The following is a 13,850-nucleotide window of genomic DNA, read 5'->3' as shown; positions in this document are numbered from 1 at the left end:
GTCAGCTTATAACTAGGCCGTTTGTCCCCCCAACGTGTCTTTCTGCTGCCCTTCTCTGCCTTTACCGGTTTACCATTTTCTTCGTCTCATCTCGCCTCGTCTGTTTGTGGCCCCATGTGTCCTGTGTGTTTACGATTCGGGTCTCGTTCTCCTCCCGCGTTTGGCCCTCGGTGTAGTAATGGGTGTCCTTGATGTTGAGCGGCACGGGGAGCGAGAAGAGAGCCCGCCACGAGGCATGAAGCGAGAATGAGGGGCAGGAGGCAAGGGCCAAGAGATAAGAGAGCGATCACTACCGATGGGCCTAAAATTATACCCGGTTCTTCATCCCTTAGCTGCGTGCCAAATCAGGTCAGTCCTTTGTCTAACTTTTGGCGGGCTCATCCAAAATGATTACAGCCATTTACTTTAACGGCTTTTGGGTGGTTGTCTCCGTGTATAGTGGCTCCGATGTCCTGGCTGTTTGTTATTTATGAAATGTAATTGTCCTTATCCTGGCTTGATGACTACTGTGAGCTGTTACCGATTATGTATGCAGAAACTTAATGGCCTCGATTAGACCCATTCTGACTTGATCTGTTCCAAGGTGAATGAATGCATATTCTGTGTTTACCTAGCTGTCTGGCTTCACAAAGTCTTTCACAGATTCATGCATTTTAGGTTTCATTTCAGGTTTTGAAAAGTGCCTGCCTTTTTGCAGGGCCTTGCTTTTAAAATCCTGTACTTTTGGTCACGAGGTTGCAGAAGCCATTTTGGGTACCCTTTTTAATAACTTGTCCATGCAGGGTCCCTTTATCCATAACTTTTGGGGAATGTGGGAATTTTGAGAACCCTACACTCCCCCCTGTTGATACTAAACTCGCTTTAAGTATCATCCTGACAAGGTGAGCAAAATTCCTGACCCTCCATAGTCAATCTTCCCCTGTAATTACCTATCTATGATTCCACGACACATGCATTTCCCATTCTGTAAAAATGTAGTGTACATAAGCATACATAGACAGATTACAGGCGTTTACACACATCCAAGCATGGAGGGGTCCGACACCCTTGCACCACTTGGTACACATACATCTTTATTAACAATAAACAAATTGAAAATTCTTTATTAAAAATAACAAAAAAGAACACAAAAAAACCAACAATCTCTATTCAATAACACAAACAAGAAATATTAAACAGATGTATCTCCCTCCACCTTAACATAATGTTCCTTCCAGGTCTTTTGGTTTCGGAATTCTAGTATTTGGCCTTTTCCCTTGCACTGAGTGCATACTAGGTACAATACTATTCCCAGCTGGCAAACCACGAGGATGTGGGAAGCCAGTCTAATCCACGAAGGGACCTCTATATTCTCAAAAATGTCCCACCAGGGTGGAACTACAATGTCCAATATCTTGGCCCCTATCTCTACTGTTTTCTGCTCCAGAGTGTAGAAATGTTTCTGGGAGACTATTACTGCTTTGAGTATTTTGGTAAGATGTTCTGGGAGAGGGGGAATTTTGTAGCCGAAATGCGCTACATACTTTTGTAGATTGGTGAAATTCTCCTTTACAGTGAGGTGAACAGTGGAGGGTTCAGGAATGGGGACAATTCGTTCCTGGGCCACTTGAACTTCTGCCTCGGGTTTAAAGCAGAAACTGCTGTCACCTACCGGACACCAGCTATGCTGTCCATGCTGATAGTGGGGCGCTCCTGTGGTGACACAATATGTCCCACCTCCTATATATGCTACCTATGGGGGAACATGGCCTTGTGCCATTGCCTCAATGGTACAATTTATAGGTTTTGCGCCAGCAGCTCTGAACCCGCACTGTGGTTTCGAATAGGCATTCAAGTGCTGGGGACACAGTATTATGTGTGCTCCCCGGCTCCGGCACCCCGAGAGGTCAGTACCTGTCATAGCGTGCTCCTACTTTATGACATAAGGTGGGACAGCTGTGAAACGGATGTGTGCACCCCCTTGAATGACCCCAATGTTCTCTACCATGTCTACCGGTGCGTGTCGGGCTGTCCCACCCATGACCGGCATCCTAACTACTATACCCATGATCGTATGGTTTGACCGTCCACAATCTATTGGGACTGGGTAGGCCTCAGAAGCTAGCCGGAGTTGGCACGGGCTTAATGCATTCTCAAATGGATGGAGGGCTGCGAGGTGCTTGTTGCTGATCCAGGAGGGGACTAAACCCTGTTTTAAATCCTCCAGATTACTGCGGCCCTTGCCCAGCAACCACGCCCCGTACAGCACGCACACCTCGTTCTGTGCAGCCTGATCCGAAGCATTTCTGTCCTCTCTTATGAGGGCGTTTACGGTCTTTGCGTGCTTCTCCAGCTCAGCTATAATTTCTTTTAAATGGACCGTCATGACCTGGTCCTCATGTAACTCTGAGCCCACTACCTTGTTTTCGTCCATTAAGATTTTCTTTAACTCTGTTTTAAAACTGTTTATCTGGGTCTGTAATTCTATGTCATCCAAACTGTTGATGACAGAGGACCCTGTGTTAAATGCAGTAAAAACATCATTCCATGCTTCCCTTCTTTGCCTCCCCGTGTTACCCAAAAACTCATGGTGTGTGGTGTACAGCTCGGTTTTGTCGACATTGGCAAAATCGAACTCGTAAAATTTCCTAAACATCTCCTTTAATAGGGCCTGGTATAGCTGTTCTGTCTCTTTGGGGCACCACTCCGGTAAATGTACCTCGGTGAGATTTAAAATCACGGAGGCTACCGCGTAGTGTACCCCCTGGTACAGCACCTGATCCGTAGGCACTAGTACCAGCCCATTCCCTGGTCCCTTGGTGGTGGCGGAGCACCCCTCCCTGTGTGTCCTCGCTGCCTGAGTCGTGGGCAGGGGCTTTCGGGGGCGGGTCACAAGCTCAGTGGCATTGACTGGAATCGGGGAGTATGGCACCGCGCACGCCTTCAGGCTGGTATCCCACTTCATCCCCTCCCCGGCGTCTTGCCACTGCCGGTGGAAAATGATGGATATGCCTGTGGGGCAGACCTTCTCTGACCCCCACATACAGACATAAATTCCTTGATCCGGTTCCCACCACTTGTCCCAGCACACACTCAATCCCCCGTGAGTCCCTGTAATCGTCCGGTGGGTATTGTTCCCCAACCATTCCCACTCGACTGTGGGGTTTCCCATATCCTTGCTCAGCTTTCTGAGCCACCACCACCTATCCAAAGGAATCTGTCCCTTGCATGTTAAACATACACGTTTCCCTACGGTGACGCTGACCCTTGTGGTAACGACCTGTACACTGGGGTACAGGAGGGAGGCCTCCCCATACGTGAACCCGGTCTGGCTGGAGTACTGAGACGAATTGGACCCCAGCCACCCTGGCCACCTTCCCTTGTGGAAGTAGACGGCGATCTCCTCCACGCCCCGTTCACCACTTCCATCGGTTACTATAGGTGCTCTCTCTCCTGAGCACCCATAGATGTGGGATTCCTCCACATCACTTCGCTTTCCAATGCTCATTCCTATCAGGGCGAGTAGGAGTACGCCCCCCTTCATCCTGAAATCCTTTCTGCAAAGAGATACAAGAACATATAGCCAGGTCCCGAGGAGATTCTCTGGGTTGGGTGAAGCATAGTCGGGTCTCGCGACCTCGACTCAAATACACACACTCTTAACAGATTACTACTTATTTAAAACTACCCATCACCTTGTTTAAACTTACACTAAACACCCAAACTTAATAATACCTAAACTTAAATTACATAAACTATGTACATCCGCCGCCCGTCTCCGGGCGGCCAGCCTAATTCCTGTTTGGGCTGCAGCACACCGCTCCCTCCAGTGTGACCGCACTGTCCTGTACTTTCGGTCCCTCCAGCCTGTGGCTGCTGGCTGGGAACCTCTGCCTTCAGACCGATCTCTCACTCGAGAGGCGGCCCTTTTTAACTGGGGAGCCGGTGACCGCGGTTTCCTTGGCTGGGGCGTCCATGGGGACTTTTTAGGGACTTTGGCGGGTGAGGGTTTTCTGTCTGGTGGGCCTTTAACCCGAGCCACTGCCCCCTCCGCTGCGGTCTGTGGACTTACCACTACCACTGGCTAGGGTTCTTCTTCCTCAGGCTTTACTTCTCCTGAACCTGGGCTAGGGGCAGGTAACTCTTTGCAGCCTGTTGCTGCAGGCTGAGAGTCTCCGCCCCCAGGTCCTAAACCTGGGTTAGGGGCGGGGTCTTCGCCCTCGGCTCCCTCCTCTTCTAAACCTGTGTCAGGGGCGGGGTCTTCGCCCTCGGGTCCCTCCTCATCTGGATCCCAATCAGTGGGCGGGATGATCCCTCCCCTTAAACAAGTCACAGCGCCTGCCTGTGCAGTCTGTGAACTTGTTCCCGCTGCAGGCTGAGGATCTCTGCCCTCAGACCTTACTCCAACTGACTGCTCTCTCTTCTCGGGTTTAAACAGTTTACACTGATTAATATGGAACCATTTGGTGCGCTGAGGCATCTTAATGGCATATACCACGGGGCTGGCCTTGTCTACAATGCTGCAGGGCCCCATGTATAGCGGTTCTAGACTTCCTACCCGAGCATAATTCCTCACCATAACCTAATCTCCTACCTCCCACTTGTGGTGTTTTCGAGGTTCTAACAGCAATCGGTTGCTCCGATGCTGCTTTCCCATGTTCCCAGTCGCCTGCCCGTGGACCTGTTTAAGGTGCTCGAAGAGGTTTCGGGTGAACCTGTCCCGGTTTACCTCCCTGAGCTGACCTTCGGTGAGCACCGGGGCTAGTACATGGGTGGGGGTCCACATAACCCTGCCAGTCATCAGCTCGTGCGGGGAGTACCCCGTGCTTTTCGACTGGCTGGCCCGGATCCCCATCAGGACCAACGGTAGGACCTCTGCCCATTTTCGAGGCGAGTCCACCGTCTCCTTCCTTAACCTCTCCTTTAAGGTCCTATTCATCCTCTTCACAATCCCTGATGACTGTGGGTTGTGTGCAATGTGCCACTTCCCCTCGATGCCTAGCAGCAGAAGGGTATTCTGCATTACCTGCTGTGCCGTAAGGGCCCTCTACCCTTTTTCCCTCAGTCACTGCGCTGAGGACTGACTTAAGGATGGGGTCTTGGGTTTGGACCGTCTTGAGGTCTGGGGCTAAAGCTACCCCTGCATTCCCTTGTGTCCCATCCCTACCCCTGACTGCTGCCATGGGTCTGGATCCATACGGGTCCCAGAAAGTGCCTGTGCGGGCACCCTCCTTAGCCAACATGTCAGCCTGCTGGTTACCCTGACTACGGGGTTCTGTGGAGGAATGGGCCTTCACCTTGTGAATGAAAACCTCCCCTTCCTCCCCCACTGCTGCTAGGATTTTCTCCAGCAGGGGTTTCACTGTGAGGGGTCTCCCGTCGGCGGAGGTGTATCCGCGGTGGGACCAGATGGCCAGGTACTCCGTACACGAATTGCATGTGAACATGCTGTCCGAGCAAATCGTGTACGGGGTGGGGAAGATTTTGGGGAGTGTAACGACGTACACTACCGCGGACAGTTCAGCCTGCTGGGCGCTCATGGTGCTGGGGAGCCTAATTGCCAGGGCAATGTTTGTCGCTGGGTCATAAACTCCACACCCAGTGAGTTGCTCACCAGCAGATACCGTGCTGGAGCTGTCCACATAGATCTCACGGCCCGTGGGATGTATCCCGGCCCGTAAACCCATGTATACTTCCCAAACCCCTTCTATGGAACACCGGTGGGCTGTTCCAGGATATACCAGGTTGGCTGCGAGCTTTGGCTCGCAGTGACCCTTCACCTTAAAATCCATCTGTGAGAGGAGCAGGGCCCAGCGAGCAATGCGGGCATTGCTCATCATCCCATCCTTGATCCTCCCATCCAGGAGCATCTGGGTGTGTGTGTGATGGGTGAGGAGGGTGATGGGAGAGGTGCCTGTGAAGATCAGCGATCTTTTCACAGCCCAATGTGTGGCCAAGAGGTGCCACTCACAATTGGAGTAGCTCCTCTCCACATCCGTGATTATCCTGGAGGAGTAGACCACCAGCCGCAGCCGGCCATGCCACTGTTGGAGCAGCACAGCACGCAGGCTATCCCCGCTGGCTGCTACCTCCAGGAAGAACTCCTTCCCCCCATCTATGGTCCCTAGAGCTGGCACGGTCTGCAGATCCTCCTTGAGCCTGACAAATGCCTGCTCGTTCCCTGTGAAATCCGCCTGGCCTGCCTTAGGGCTTATGAGGTACACCATGCCCTTTGCCTTCCATAGGGCCAGGCTCAGATTTTCTATCTGTTCCTTGCAGGGGCCATGATCTGCGTCTTCAAACCCCTGTTCGCTCGCCAACTTGTAGGCTGCTTTTACTTCTTTTACTTTCTCCTCCTGCTCCCTTACTTGTCTCGCTAGGCGGGCATCTTTTCCCATAACCTCATCTCGTTACCCTTGGCTTCGGTGACTTGGCACTGTAGGTATTCCAACCTGGCCTTATGTTCTCCTATTAACTGAACCCTTTCCTGATTCAGGGCCTGCAATGCTACCAGTAACTTCTCCCCTGCTAGAGCCTTGTCCTGGATTTCCAGGGCTGACTCCTTTATCTCAGCTGCCTGTGCTGCAACGAGCCCGTCCAGAAGCTGGACCTGCTTTTTGAAGCACATCAGCCAGACTGCCTGCACTAGGGATTTCTTGTGCTCCTTCCCTTCTGTCCACTTAGCTGCGGCATCTACCGGACACCCAGCCTTTAACAGAGTGGTGATCCACTTCTTTGTGATATTCACCTTATTAAACACATAATCAGAAATCCTTTCCTCCATCATGGTTTGCTCTTCCGAACCATTATCTACTGTATCGCACCCCTGTTGCTGGTGTCCTGCCGTGGTCGCCATTTCTGTAGGGGGTTGGCGTGTGCCCAGTCAGCTCTGCCCCTGACTGTCTCTGAGCAGTTCGAATCACTCCCACACCCCCTGGGTTCTAGACACCGGACTTAGGTACAGGCGGCGATACAGAAAAACAAGTAGACAAGTGGTTCAGTGCAAGAAAACCGTAATTTTTATTAAAGGCAAAACAAGATCACAATACTGAGAATTACTAAGATGATTACAGGTATATAAAAATAATACACTTATTTGGGAATGGGGAACACATGGCACATCGAGGGAACAAACACATTAAAATCCCCTTATCCTTATCCCACCCCCTATACCTAACTAGATTAAGCTATGAGGGGCCAGGGACTTATGCTCACCAATTCGAAATCTGCTGACTTTAACGGTTGTGAGTTTGGGGTCCGCTCTTGCTGTCCTTTGGGGTACTTCGTCGCCACGTGGTCACAGGGCGCAGCGATGAAGTTGTTTATGCGAAGCACCCTCCTTTTCCTCAGTTAACATCTTCATCGAGTCACGATGGGTCTTCTTCTTCTTCCTCGGGCGGTTTAGTCGTTGACGGGTTTTATAACGGTTGGGGCTCGGTTGGCAGTTTATATTGTCAAACTGATTTTTCTACCCATGGTTCGAACGCCAGTTTATTCAACAAACGCCAGCTTATAACTAGGTCGTTTGTCTTGACTCACTGTCCATGCATCAAACGTCAGCTTATAACTAGGCCGTTTGTCCCCCCAACGTGTCTTTCTGCTGCCCTTCTCTGCCTTTACCGGTTTACCGTTTTCTTCGTCTCATCTCGCCTCGTCTGTTTGTGGCCCCGTGTGTCCTGTGTGTTTACGATTCGGGTCTTGTTCTCCTCCCGCGTTTGGCCCTCGGTGTAGTAATGGGAGTCCTTGATGTTGAGCGGCACGGGGAGTGAGAAGAGAGCCCGCCACGAGGCACGAAGCGAGAACGAGAGGCAGGAGGCAAGGGCCAAGAGATAAGAGAGCGATCACTACCGATGGGCCTAAAATTATACCCGGTTCTTCATCCCTTATCTGCGTGCCAAATCAGGTCAGTCCTTTGTCTAACTTTTGGCGGGCTCATCCAAAATGATTACAGCCATTTAATTTAACGGCTTTTGGGTGGTTGTCTCCGTGTATAATGGCTCTGATGTCCTGGCTGTTTGTTATTTATGAAATGTAATTGTCCTTATCCTGGCTTGATGGCTACTGTGAGCTGTTACCGATTATGTATGCAGAAACTTAATGGCCTCGATTAGGCCCATTCTGACTTGATCTGTTCCAAGGTGAATGAATGCATATTCTGTGTTTACCTAGCTGTCTGGCTTCACAAAGTCTTTCACAGATTCATGCATTTTAGGTTTCGTTTCAGGTTTTGAAAAGTGCCTGCCTTTTTGCAGGGCCTTGCTTTTAAAATCCTGCACTTTTGGTCACAAGGTTGCAGAAGCCATTTTGGGTACCCTTTTTAATAACTTGTCCATGCAGGGTCCCTTTATCCATAACTTTTGGGGAATGTGGGAATTTTGGGAACCCTACACATTCGATAAGGTGCCACACAAGAGGTTATTAAACAAAATTAGGGCTCATGGGATTGGGGGTAATATATTAGCATGGATTGAGGATTAGTTACCGCACAGAAAAGAGAGTAGAGATAAACGGATCATTTTCGGGTTGACAGGCTGTAACTAGTGGGGTACCGCAAGGATCAGTGCTTGGACCTCAGCTATTCACAATCTACATCAATGATTTGGATGAGGGGACCGAATGTAATATATCTAAGTTTGCTGATGATACAAAACTTGGGTGGGAATGTAAGTTGTGAGGATGATGCAAACAGGCTTCAAGGGGATATAGACAAGCCAAGTGAGCGGGCAAAAACATGTCAAATGGAATATAATGTGGAGAAATGTGAAGTTATCCACTTTGGTTGGAAAAATAGAAAAGCAGAGTATTTTTTAAATGGTGAGAGGTTGGGAAATGTTGGTGTTCACGGGACCTGGGTGTCCTTGCACACGAATTACTGAAAGTTAACATGCAGATACAGCAAGCAATCAGGAAAGCAGATGGTATGTTGGCCTTTATTACAAGAGGATTTGAGTATGAGAGTAAAGATGTCTTGCTGCAGTTATATAGAGCCCTGGTGAGACCACACCTGGAGTATTGTGTACAGTTTTGGTCTCCTTACCTAAGGAAGGATATACTTTCCATAGAGGGAGTGCAATGAAGGTTTACCAGACTGGTTCCTGGGATGGGGGGATTGTCCTATGAAGAGAGATTGAGTAGACTAGGCCTATATTCGCTAGAGTTTAGAAGAATGAGAGGTGATCTAATTGAAACACACAAAATTCTTACAGGGCTTGACAGGGTAGATGCAGGGAGGATGTTTCCCCTGGCTGGGGAGTCTAGATCCAGGAGTCACAGTTTCAGAATAAGGGGTCAGCCATTTAGGACTGAGATGGGAAGAAATTTCTTCACTCAGAGTGTGGTGAAACTTTGGAATTCTCTACCCCAGAGGGCTGTGGAGGCTCAGCCGTTGAGTATATTGAAGACAGAGATCGATAGATTTTTGGATATTAAGGGAATCAAGGGATATGGGGATAGTGCAGGAAAGTGGAGTTGAGGTAGAAGGTCAGCCATGATCTGATTGAATGGCGGAGCAGGCTCGAAGGGTCAAATAGCCTACTCCTGCTCCTATTTCTTATGTTCTTACTCTGCTCTACCTCCTGCCTCCCCTTGGACTGCCTCCTGCTCCATGGTGCCATAGTTAGCATTCTGGCAGCCTGCATCCTTGTCCCTACAGGCAGCAAGTACATTGTACCTGTTGGGCAGGACCAGCTTCTCTATCTCCCCTTGGTTCCCCTTACCCTGCTGACTATTCATGTTCTGGATTGATAGCTAATGCTAAATATTTCATTGAGGGTTTGGTTGCCAGTTTTGTCTAGAACCAGGTCAGTGGTTGGTGCTACTCTTCAGGTCAGTGATTGTCTGGTTAGCTCCGAGTTGCTGGTTAGTGCTGACAAAACCAGGTCGTAGTGTGCCAGGTTGCTAGATTGTTACCAGGTAGCTGGTTAACTTCAAGTTGTAAGTTATCACCAGGTGTCTGGCTATCCCTGCATTTCTGATTATTTATCCTGGGTCTATTTCTGGTTATCTCAGGTCTGTTTCTAGTTATCCCTGGGTCCATCCAGTTATCCAGGATTTTCTCTGGTTATCCTAACTTTGTCTTTGGTTATCCCACATCTTTCCTTGGATTCCCAGCTCTGTCTTTGGTTATCCCCAGCTAAGTCCCTGGTTATTGTGGAATCTGTCCCTAGCTATTCTGCATCCCTGGTTATCCTGGTCTGTTCCTGATCATATTAGTCTGGATAGACTGGATCTATCTCTGAATAGCCTGGGGTCTGTCCCTGGTTATCCCAGGTCTGCCCTTGCTTATTCCGAGGCAGTCCCCAATTATCCCGGGTCTGTCCTTGGCAATCCTGGATCCGTCCCTCATTGCCCTGGGTTCATCCGCAACTGTCTCGGGTCTGGCCCGGGTTCTGGCCCTGGTCAAACCGGTGTCGCAGTGAATCATTCCGCAGCCGCACACGTGAGTGCGGACGGAGGGAGGAGAGCGCAGTGAGGTCAGAGACTACTGAGCTCCTCCGTCCCCCACCCACGGCACCAGGAGCAGCCTCCTCACCCGGCAGCAGCCAGTCAGCAGCGAGCAGCGGCAGCACCAACATCAGCTTCAGCACCACCAGCACCAGCAGCAGCAAGAGCGCAGCGCCGGGCATGGAGTGAGAGCTGATCCCAGCAGCCAGCCTCCCACTGCAGGTAGGGACCAGACACTGACACCCTCATCCCGTCCCCCAGCCCTTGTTTCAACAGGCAGCTCCCTAAATGCCCTCAGTCCCAGGTTAGTTTATTCCAGCCGCTTATCTGCCGCAGTCCTGCGATTTCAATGCAGTCTGTGTACTGTGTGTGCCTGTTCATGATCCTTTCATTCTGCTGAATTCCTTCGGCCAGTTCCAGCTCATTGTCATCTTTCTGTATTTTTTGAATTGTAATCTCCATTCCCATTTCAGGGTTTGGATAAATCCTAATCTTTAGACTGCACAGTGTGAGAGAGGAAGATGTTACAGATTTTATGGAGCGTGTGGTGGGATTGCTTTCACTCGACAGTATCCGCAGGCCAGCGGGCTGGTTGCGAATTCCCTGCTCTTTGTTGCGGTGAATCGCTGTGAGAAATTTCCTGCACGGTCTCCACCCATATCAGTAGCTGTAAGTGAAAGAGAGGGGAAAGAAAGAGGGAGTCAGAGAGGAGTGACTGATTTCTCCCCTCCCTCATATATCTGGTTTCTCTTGTTTTCTTTTTTCCTCCCCCCTTTTCTCTATCACCCTTTGTGTGTGTGTGTCTATGTGCCTGTCTTTCTGTGTGTGTGCGTGGCTGTATATATATTTGTGGGTCTGCGTGCATGTCTGTATGTATGTGTGTCTGCGTATATGTGTGTTTCTGTATGTGTGTGTGCGTCTGTGTGTGGGTGCGTGCATGTCTGTGTGTGGGTGTCTGTGTGTGTGTGTGCGTGCATGTCTGTGTGGGTGTCTGTGTGTGGGTGTCTGTGTGTGTGTGCGTGCGTGTCTGTGTGGGTGTCTGTGTGTGTGTGCATGCGTGTCTGTGTGTGTGTTTGCGTGCGGGTGTGTCTACCTCTGTCTCAGGAGATGATCCCAGAGCAGGTGCAGTGTGTTTCCATTCACCTCCATCAATGTGCCGGTATCCACCCACCCAGACATAGCCGGGGACAAAGCCAGGCATGCTGGCCCTGAGCTACATCCATCAGCAGACACATCGCAGCTGCAGGCAGTGAACAAATCTTACCCCATGATAGCACTGGCTGAGAAAAACAGTCTGCCTTTCCAGTGCGGATTCACATATAATGGTGCTGAATCACATTACCGGCGGCAACGACTAGCTTTTAAACTTGGATTATAATGGGAGTGAATTGCAATGGTGTAATGGCATTTTCAGCCCAGATCAGTCAGTGCTGATCCAAAGTCATCTGTAATTAATGATTTTCAGGCTTATTTCTGCTCCAGAGAGGATATGTAGCTTTTACGGCAAACACATCATGAAAAAAAATCAGTGAGAGGAGTTTCCTTATTAAAATTCCTGCCCAGTTTCTTTATAGATGGCCATTTTGAAGCTTATCTGTGCACAGGTATTCTGCTGGTATTGTGTTACATTAAATAGTGACTTTTTAAAAAGAAAAACAAGTATCTAAAATGGCCGCCAGATCGAGTTATCTTATTTCCATATAACCTCTGCCAGCAGGTTCTGTCTTTATTCCCAGGGATGGGAGGCAATGCAGATCCAGCTTTGTTCGTCATCTGCTAATGGGTTAAGGAGGTTTGTTATTAATGGGATATCATCGAGGGACCTCTTTCTTAGTGGCGCTCTCCCCCTCCCTCTACGCAATGCTTTTTTTAAAAAGAAATTATCGTCTGTGTGATGCAGGACTCCTGCCTCTGTCCCAGGGTTTCAGGAATCTGCGCATTTTTATCTAGCAGATGCAGATAAGTTTAATGGCAGGTGGCCTGCATGCTTTAGGACATACCTGAACCAAATAACATGACTGTTACCTACAAACAGCTTTTTCCACTTTTGTGTGATTCCCGCGACACAATCAGTCTATTTAATCAAATACTAATAGAACAAAGTGGTACAGGTGCCAGTGTGAATGAGCGTGCAGACCCAAATACCAGGAGCGGATGTGAAGCAGGTGGATTCATGTCTCTGGGCATGCAGCTTAGGCTGCCGCTTGCATCAGAATCCGCAGGCAAGGAACGACTCTGCTTTGTAAAACATACCAAATTAATCCTAAATTGCCTGTATTCTTTCTGTTGAAATGGTCATTTGTATTTTTATCTTCATGCAAAAAATGATCCTGCTTTTTGATGTCTGCATTGTACTGGTTCAACGTCACATTCAGGGAGAATAATGGGTACTGGGGACAGAGTTACAAGGCGGTAACCTAATCGAGAGGCTGAGCTGGCATCATCAGCTGAGAAAGCAGAGCTTGAATGGTATCTAAACATCTGAGTTTGGAGATTAATTTATAGCCTTCAGCTGGCTTCATGGTATCTGTGTGGTGTGTGTGAGTGTGTTCTGCAGTGACATTTACTGTTTTCATTTTAAGCAGGGGTTGTTGTTGTGCTGGAATGTCTGTCAGCGCTGTCGTTGATATGTAATTGTGACATCACCACTGCAGCTTTATAGGAAAATAATAATCTGCAGCTAATTTTGAGGAAATTCTCCATCTGGTATTTGGGACATGATATTTAATCTGTAATAATAGGTGCCGGGGCAGTGAGTCACAGGCTTTATATCCGTCAACCTACGAACTTGGATCGCAGACTTTAACTCACTGCCATTTGTTTACCTTCTCATATGGTAATTGCTAATGGATAATAACAGGGGAGGAAGATATTAAATAGTCACAGTCCCCGCCTCATCTGTTTTCTGATCTTGGTAATAAGGGACCGAGTTTAACAGTTGAAAGCTTTGATGTTGGTATTCTGCCATTTTCCTGTGTAGGAAATGAGGAATGCCATGAGTGGGCATGACAAGATCCAACGTCATCCCTGGCAACAAAGATCTGTGCCCCGATGGGTAAGGGGTCTGCGTGACTGAAGAAGAGTCCAGCCCTTTTGAGAGGGGCTTACATTTTCACTGGAGGGGATTCTGATGAAAGCAGCTCTGTTTTGGCTGTTGTCTTTGCAACACTTTTCTACCCGCCCCCCAGGAGACTCGTGATGAGGTACAGCTCCAAGAGCAGTGTCTGCTCTCTGTTACCCTCACCCGGTGACCATTCCTCAGGTGTGAGGCTCGGCAGCAAGAGTCGGCAAGCTATTTGACCATCGCCACCAAGGCCAATCCTGTCCTCGCCCAACTCCACGCACACATGCACTTTCCAACAGGAGTCACAAGACAGCAATCCGCAACTACAGGCCTGACTTGGTTACTTGTTCTCCTCTCTCACCCA

General features: G+C 49.2%; 1 protein-coding gene across 10 annotated transcripts in view; it reads left to right on the top strand.

Moving 5' to 3' along the window:
• The first annotated feature begins 10,472 nt into the window (after positions 1-10,472).
• Positions 10,473-13,850, top strand: part of kif1aa (kinesin family member 1Aa) — a 599,030-nt gene continuing 595,652 nt past the window's right edge. For 7 of the 10 annotated variants that reach the window (XM_085990737.1, XM_085990745.1, XM_085990743.1 and 4 more), the window contains exon 1: positions 10,473-10,644. The gene's annotated coding sequence lies outside the window, so the exon portion shown is untranslated. The remainder of the gene's footprint in view (positions 10,645-13,850) is intronic. The other 3 variants (XM_085990746.1, XM_085990741.1, XM_085990739.1) reach the window with 1 other exon arrangement.

The sequence above is a fragment of the Somniosus microcephalus genome, chromosome 6 (assembly GCF_052327205.1).
Source record: "Somniosus microcephalus isolate GS21.2 chromosome 6, FLI_Smic_1.0, whole genome shotgun sequence".
NCBI lineage: Eukaryota > Metazoa > Chordata > Chondrichthyes > Squaliformes > Somniosidae > Somniosus > Somniosus microcephalus.
The sequence above is the reverse complement of the archived record's forward strand: the minus strand, read 5'-3'. Positions and strand labels throughout refer to the sequence as shown.